This window comes from Petaurus breviceps, unplaced genomic scaffold (genome assembly GCF_028583685.1).
Source record: "Petaurus breviceps papuanus isolate PSGF00001 unplaced genomic scaffold, PetGlider_PUasm1.0 99, whole genome shotgun sequence".
Classification (NCBI taxonomy): domain Eukaryota; kingdom Metazoa; phylum Chordata; class Mammalia; order Diprotodontia; family Petauridae; genus Petaurus; species Petaurus breviceps.
In genome coordinates, this window is record NW_027187465.1 from 15,602,765 (window position 1) to 15,610,358 (window position 7,594).

General features: G+C 46.7%; 1 protein-coding gene across 2 annotated transcripts in view; it reads right to left on the reverse strand.

The window, feature by feature from the left end:
- Positions 1 to 7,594, reverse strand: part of RNFT2 (ring finger protein, transmembrane 2) — a 95,211-nt gene that overhangs the window by 34,573 nt on the left and 53,044 nt on the right. The gene's annotated exons all lie outside the window — the stretch shown is intronic.

The window sequence follows — 7,594 nt, forward strand, 5'->3', positions numbered from 1 at the left end:
ACTTCTCCTCTCTTCCTTTCTTCCCTCATTTCTTTCTTTCTCTGCCTCTCTCTTCTTTCTGTCTCTGTTTCTCTCCCTCTCAATATTTTCTTTTCTCTCTCCCATTCTTTCTCCCTCCTTATCTTTCTCCCCCTCCCTTCTCTCACTTTCTCCTCTCCCTCATTCTTTCTCTCCCCCCTCCCTCGGTCTGTCTTGTACTTCGCTGTTTACATATTGCCATCTCCTTCCCTTATCCCCAGCATCTAGCATAGCATACCCTAGGTGCCCAGTAAATGCTTCTTGGCTTGAATTGAAAAAGGTAGATCAGAGGTATCTAAACACTCAGCCAGGGGCTGCAGGCTAGCCCACAGCATTCCTAAGAAGGACAGAAACCAGATTGAGATGTTTGGGAAATATAGCAAATAACAATATGATAGCTCCCATTTCTTTCTCTCTTTTTTGGAGGGGGGAAGGCAAGGCAACTGGAGTCAAATGACATGCCCAAAGTCACACAGCTAGCAATTGTCAAGTGTCTGAGGCTGGATCTGAACTCAGGTCCTCCTGACTCCAGGCCCAGTACTCTATTCATTGTACCACCTAGCTGACCCCTGGGCTCCCATTTCTACTTAGGTTCAACACCACTGGCTTCAATACTCCTGAATTAGTGACAACAATGTTTAGTAAAATTACAGAGACCTATATACCTCAGCATCCCCAAAGGGCTTGGAGACCCCAGAAAGCAAGAGGCCTCCTGGGGCATCTGTGATTTCATTAAGGCAGGAGAGTCCTGATTGGGAACTGCCTCCCCAACGCACAATGGTGCTTGCTCTGTGATCTAGAATCTTCCCAGAGGCCCTGATCCAACATGAGTCAGAGGGAAGACTTGAACCCAGACTCCTTCTTCACATGGTGCCTCTGGAGCGGGTTTCAGCCAGGGTTCAAAGGCAGGTGCTCGGGGTCTCCATGGCAAGCACACCCAACAAAACCTGAAATGTATGTAGCTGAAAGATGATTGTAATTATTCCCACTTTACAGATAGGAAAACCAAGACCTGGCTAGAATGATACGGTAGAAAGAGCACAGGAATAGGATCTCTTTATCAAAAGAGCACAAATTTAGAGATGGACAGAACCTCAGAGGCCATGGAGCTCATTTCGTTTATTTTATGGGAGAAGAAACAGAGTCCCAGAAGGGTTATAGGAACGTAGATTTAGAGCCTGAAAGGGCGTTAGTGGCCGCCTCCCTGGACTCCCTCATCAAGAGGATTTTGTCCAAGGTCACTGAGGACATTAGAGGCGGAGATGGGACGCTGGTAGCCCAGTGAATAGAGTGCCAGATTTACAGTCAGAAGACCTGAGTTCAAATCTGGCCTCTGACCCTTATTAGCTGTGTGACCTTGGGTGAGTCAGTTAACCTCTTTCTGCCTCAGTTTCCTTATCTGTAAAATAGGGATGATGATAGCAGCCCCTACCTACCAAGGCTGTTGTGAGGATCAAATGACCTAATATGTGTGTAGTCTGGCACATAGTAGGTGCTCTCCATATATATGTGAGTTATTCTTTTTACTATCATTATTGTGCTCTCCTGCACCAAATCTGGAGTTTGCCACCCTGAACCAAAGCTCTATGACTTCTCTGTCTCCTCTGCTGGATTCTCCCTCAGGGCACGCCCTCTAGCCAGGGGTGTCCTTCAGGGCTCTGTCCTGGGCCCTCTTCTCCCTCTGTATGACTTCACTGGGTGATCTCATCAGCTCCCATGGATTTAATTACCCTGTCTTTGCTCATGACTCTCAAATCTACTTACCCAGCCCTACCTTCTGTCCTGACCTCCGGGCTTACATTGCCAAGTCTTTTTAGACATCTCCAAAGAGACAAATGCAACATGTCCAGAATAGAACTCATGATCTTTCCCCCTAAACTCTCCTGTCTTCCTAACTTCTCCTTTACTGTGGAGGGCACCATCATCCTTCTCGTCCCCCGGGTCTGCAATATAGGTGGCAGCCTTGATATTACTCTCCCCTATATCCAAGCTGTTGCCAAGGCCCAGCTGATTTTACCTCTGTATCATCTCCCGACTGCCCTGCCCCCTTCTCTTCTCTGATTCTGCCCCACCCTGGTGCAGACCCTCATCTCCTCCAACCATGCATCAACTGTAATAGCTGCTGGTGCGACTGCCTGCCTCTGGCCTCTTCCCACTCCCATTCATCCTCCCTTCAGCCGCTGAAGGGATTTCCTGGGAAAATGGCTCTGACCATGTCACCTCAGCCCCTACTCTATATCCTGAAATGGTTCCCTCTTTACCTCCAAGACCAGATATAAAATCCTCGTTTGGCCTTCAAAGCCTTTCAAAACTTGGCCCCTTTCTACATTTCCTGTCTTCTCACAATTCCCTCCTAGACACACAATCTTTGATCCAGTGACACTGGCCTCCATTCTGTTCTCCGTGCCTGGAATGCCCTCCTTCCTGGTCTTCTGGGCTCCCTTCAAGTCTCAGCTAAGAAGCCTTTCCTAGGCTTTATTCTTAATGCCTTCCCTGAGGCACTAAGGCTCTCCAATTTATCTGTTTCTAGCTTCTGCACAGTTGTTTGCATGTTGTCTCCCCCATTGGACAGAGGGCAGGGATTATTTTATTTTGCCTTTTTTTTGTACCCCAATACTTAACACAGTGCCTGGCAGGTGTTTACTAAATACTAGTTCCCTGACTTTTACTTTGCCCCCTTGAAGCTCAGTTTCTCCGTTTGTAAAAAATACAAAAGCCACCTATTAAGGCTGTTGTAAGGAAAATATTTTGTATCAATTTAGTGACTGACAAAGGGGTGAGACTAGATGACTTCTAAGGTTTTTACTGATGTGAATCTGATGAGTGACTGAGGGTATAATAACATTTGAAAAGTATATTGGGAGTAAGTATCCTTCCAACTTGTCCTGTCATTTGCCACCCCTGTACATTCATGGAGCCCATTCCACTGGGCTACGAGGTACTCACTACTCCTACCTTCTCATCTCCACCTCTCTCTATTTTCTCTCCTTCAAGGTTCAGTTCAGGTGCCACCTCCTCCACAAAGTTTTCCTCAGTTTCCTCAGTTGAAAATGGGCTCTCTCCTCACATTCCCTGAGTGCACTGGGTTTCACAATGTACCTTGCATTCTCTTTATCAGTTTACAAGCCGTATTCCCTGTCCCTATATAACGGTGGACTTGGTCAATAGTTGTCTTTGGATCCAGTGTCTAATAACTGGTGGTTGAATGGAATTGGAACCTGAATAAAGGGGCCTTTTTCTCAGTTATCAACTATTGTATTATCTATAATCAGAAACTCCCTCTGGTGCTCCAAGTTGGTGGTTAGGCCAAAGGTACCTTCCCCTTTGAGATTACCTTCAATTTTCTCTATATATATCTTGTATGTATCAAGTTATACTGATTGCTCCTTGAGGGCAGGAGCTGTCTTTTGCCTAGGTTCCCAGCACACAGTAAGTGCTTAATAAATGCTTGTTGACTGACTTAAGCTAGCTTTATCTTCCATCCACCTCTCAGTTCTCCCCTCTGGCCAGTAAAGGAGGAGTCTCCACGAAGGATGGAAGTTGCCATCTCACCCCATGCCCTGTTGCCCAAAGAGGTGATGATGATGATGACAGCTAGAAGTTTGCAAATCACTTTACGTGTGATATCTCATTTGAAACCCATTTTACAGATGAGGAAAGAGAAATATTGAGATTTGTGCAGGGTCACACATTAAGTAAGTGACTGAGGCAGGATTTGAACTCATATTTCCTGGATTCCAAGTCAAACACTCAATCTGTTACACCATGATTATTTATGATGGTAACAATGATCCCTGAAACCTAGGAATTATATTGGACTGTTCACTTTCTCTCATTCCCCACATCCAATATGGCGCCAAGGCCCATCAATTTCACCTTTACAACATCTGACCATACCTCATGCCTGCCCTACTGCTATAGCTATGGGGGGCAGGGTGGGGATCTGCCTGCCTCAGGTCTCTCCCCACTCCAGTCCATGCTCCATTGAGCTGTCAAAGCGACCTTTCTAAAGGGCAGGTCCCATCATGTCACACTCCTTCCCCCAACTAATAAACTCCAATGGCTCCCTATCACCCCCAGGATCAAACATAACATTCTCTGGCACTCAAAGCCCTTCCCAGCCTGCCTTTTCAGTCTCCTTACACCTTACTCCCCAGTACTGTCCCTTCTGGCTATTCCATGAACAAGGCCATCCATCTCCTGGCTCTAGCATTTTCTCTGGCTGTCCCCCAGGCCTAGAACACTCTCCCTCCTCTGCTTTTCCCACTGGCTTCCTTCCAGTCCCAACTAAAATCTCACCTCCCACAGGAAACCTTCTCTAACCCCTTTTAATTCCAGAGCCTTCCCTCTGTTGCTTATTTCCTGTATGTATATGATTGATCACTACATGTTTGTAAGCATGTTGCTCCCCCATTGGATTGTAAGCTCCTTGAGGGCAGGAACTGACTTTCACCTCTTTTTGTATCCTCCGAGTTTAGCACAATGCCCGGTGCGTAGTAGGTGACTGGTCCAGGATGAGCCCGCCTGTGCTTGAATCCTCCTCAGATGGCCCATTCTCTTTTGAAAACCAAGCATCTCCAGAAGTACTCTGGCTCTGGGATGAAATCTCTTCCTGATATCAGCTAAAGCCCTGGGCCAGAGAAAAGGCTAAAAAGGTGTAGTGTTATGTGGTGAAAGAGTTGGTGGTGAAGTTGTGGGTGCTAGATTTGAATCCTGATTCTGGTCTTCCTTCTAGACTCCGCTCAAATGCCACCTTCAAGCAAGCAAGTAACAGGTATATGTGTACCTACTATGTGCCAGGCACTGTGCAAAGCTTGGGGGTTACAGAAAGAGGCACAAGACAGTGTCTGCCCTTGAGGACTACACGGTCTAAGGAGAGACCTTGCCATCTTTGCTGCTGCTGAGTCATTTTTCAGTTATGTTTGACTCTCTGTGACCCCATCTGGGTTTTCTTAGCAGAGATACTGGGGTGGTTCGCCGTTTCCTTCTCCAGCTCATTTTACATATGAGGAAACTGAGGCAGACAGCATGAAGTAACTTGTCCAAGGTCACACAGCTAGGAAGTGTCTGAGGTTGGATTTGAACTCAGGAAGATAAGTCTGCCTGACTTCAAGTCCTCTCCATCCACTGCACCACCTTACCTTCTATTTATTCAGCAGTATCTAAGATGCATCATGATGTAGCCTGACAGGCCAATGGATTTATGCAGGAAGACCTGTGTTCAAATCCTGCCTCAGATACTTACTAACAGGAGCTGTGTGACTCTGGACAAGTCACTTTTTCTTTCTTTCTCTTCCTTCCTTCCTTTCTTTTTCTTTCTTTCTTTCTTCCTTCCTTTCCCTCTTTCTTTCTTTCTTTCTTCCTTCCTTTCTCTTTCTCCCTTCATCCCTCCCTTCTTCCTTCCTTCCTTCCTTCCTTCCTTCCTTCCTTCCTTCCTTCCTTCCTTCCTTCCTTCCTTCCTCCCTTCCTTCCTCCCTTCCTTCCTTTCCTTCTTTCTCTCTTTGTTTTCTTTTTACTCCCAGTAAAAAGGCACACAGTAAACACTTAATAAATGCTTGTTGATTGAATGATTAAACTGGAGTTGAAGTCAGAAGGCCCGGTTTACTACTTACTACCTATATGACTATGGCCAAATCACCTCTTCTCTGTAGGCCTCAGTTTCCTCTCCTGTGAAATGAGAGTCCTGAAACATTCAGGATCTTTTTTGGTGGCCTAGATCCCTCTGGTAGTCTGGTGAAGCCTATGTATTTCTTCTCAGAATAAAATTTTAAATAATGAAAGGGCAGACTAAATTTCAGTTAGAGTTTAGTAAAAATAAAGATGAATTTTTTTTTGCATCCAAGTTCACAGACTCGCTGAAATCTCTCTATAGACAGACCCCAGATTAAGAATCCCTGGATTGGATGGTCTTGGAGGTCTCTTCAAGCCCTAAATCATTCTATGACCCCAAATATGTGGCCCTGGGGAGGAAACCCCTTCCCCTCTCCCCCCAGGCTCAGTTTCCTTCTCTGCAAAATGGGGATCCAACCCTTGCATTCCTTCCCCCTCAGGCTTGTACTGAGAGGAAAACTATAGAAATAGGAGTTCTCTTTAAAGGGCTTCAGTCCTTTGGATCTGTTTCTGGGGCTGGGTTTTGCCAGAGCAGGTTGGCAGATGGTCCCCAGGGCTGAGTTCGAGGCTCCTTGTACCCATGGGAATAGCAAGGCAGAGATGAGAAGTCAGCCTATTACAAACAGCCTATTGCGTGGAGACCAGAGCTGTCTCTCCATCATCCTTATTGGCTCAGGCCCTGTTTATTTAAAACTTACCATCAAAATTAACAGGGTGTACCCACGTGCTCCAGCAACAGCCCCTGGTACATGGTGTGGTTGAGACAAACAGATCTCTGTGTCCCTGGGACTTGGGGAGAGGGTAATTATAAGGTGTTGACGGTTAAGCTCTAAATGGCCTGGGATGCATTCTCTCTGCAGAGGATAAGGCCGTCTCTCCTCTGTAATCCCATTCCAAGGCAGGGCTAAGAATCCCCCCATGTACCCCTCCTGCCGGCATGGCACCCCTGGTGGCCTCTTTATCTCAGCTGGTGCAGCTTGGCCAGGGGGGATCTCCAAGCACCCAGAAAAAATGATGGAATCAGATAGAGTGTGAATGGATGAAGAAACAAAGAGTAGGGAGTCCCAATAGAAAGAGCCCTGGACGTAGGGACAGAGGAATGGATGCCTAGCATTGAGCTGAAAGGGGCTTTAGGCATCACTTGTCCATTTGACCCCCTCATTTTATACATGAAGAGATCAAGGCCCAGACAGTTTAAGGCATTACATAGGATTTGAGGTCTCTGACTCAAACCCAGGGTGTCTTCCAGTGCCCCGAGCACCCACTCTAACTGCGTTAAGCTTCAGTTTTCTCACTAGTGAGACAAGGGAGCTGGGCAGAGAGACTGAGGGTCTCAGCAGGGAAATGAGAAGCGTATAACATGCAAGGTGCTCTATGTGGGATTAAGGCAAAGAGGGAGGAGATGCTGACTGCAGCAACACAGAGGGTCAGCTCCAAGACGAATTTGAAGTTGGTATGTTACCAACTTCAACTGGGCTCTCGCAGCATCAAGGCAATCCTTGACTCCTTCCTAATTTTCTTTCCCCACAGAGCCTATTCTAGACTTTCTCTTCTCTCCTCAAACCTCCCACACCCTCAGCTGAGGACCTCACCCCCTTAATATACTGAGAAACCTGAGGCCAATTACTACAAGCTCCTGCTTTGTTTAGTTTCTTCCTCTAAGAACCCCTTGACATCTCCCACTAATATCTCCTCCATCACTCCAGTCTCTGATAAAAGAGGCACTAAGGTCTTCACCAAGGGCTACCCTTTCCTCCCCTTCTACATTTCCTCCTGTCTTCTCTAACAGATTGCTCCCTCAATCATCCCCCATTTCTTCTCTTCCACCTCTCTCTCTTTCCCTCCTGTGTCTTTCTTCCTCCCTCCCTCCTTTCTGTGTCTCTCTTCCTGCCTCCTTCCCTTCCTCCTCTCTCCCTGTGTCTGTGTTCTCTCCCTCTCTCTCTCTCTCTCTCTCTCTCTCTCTCTC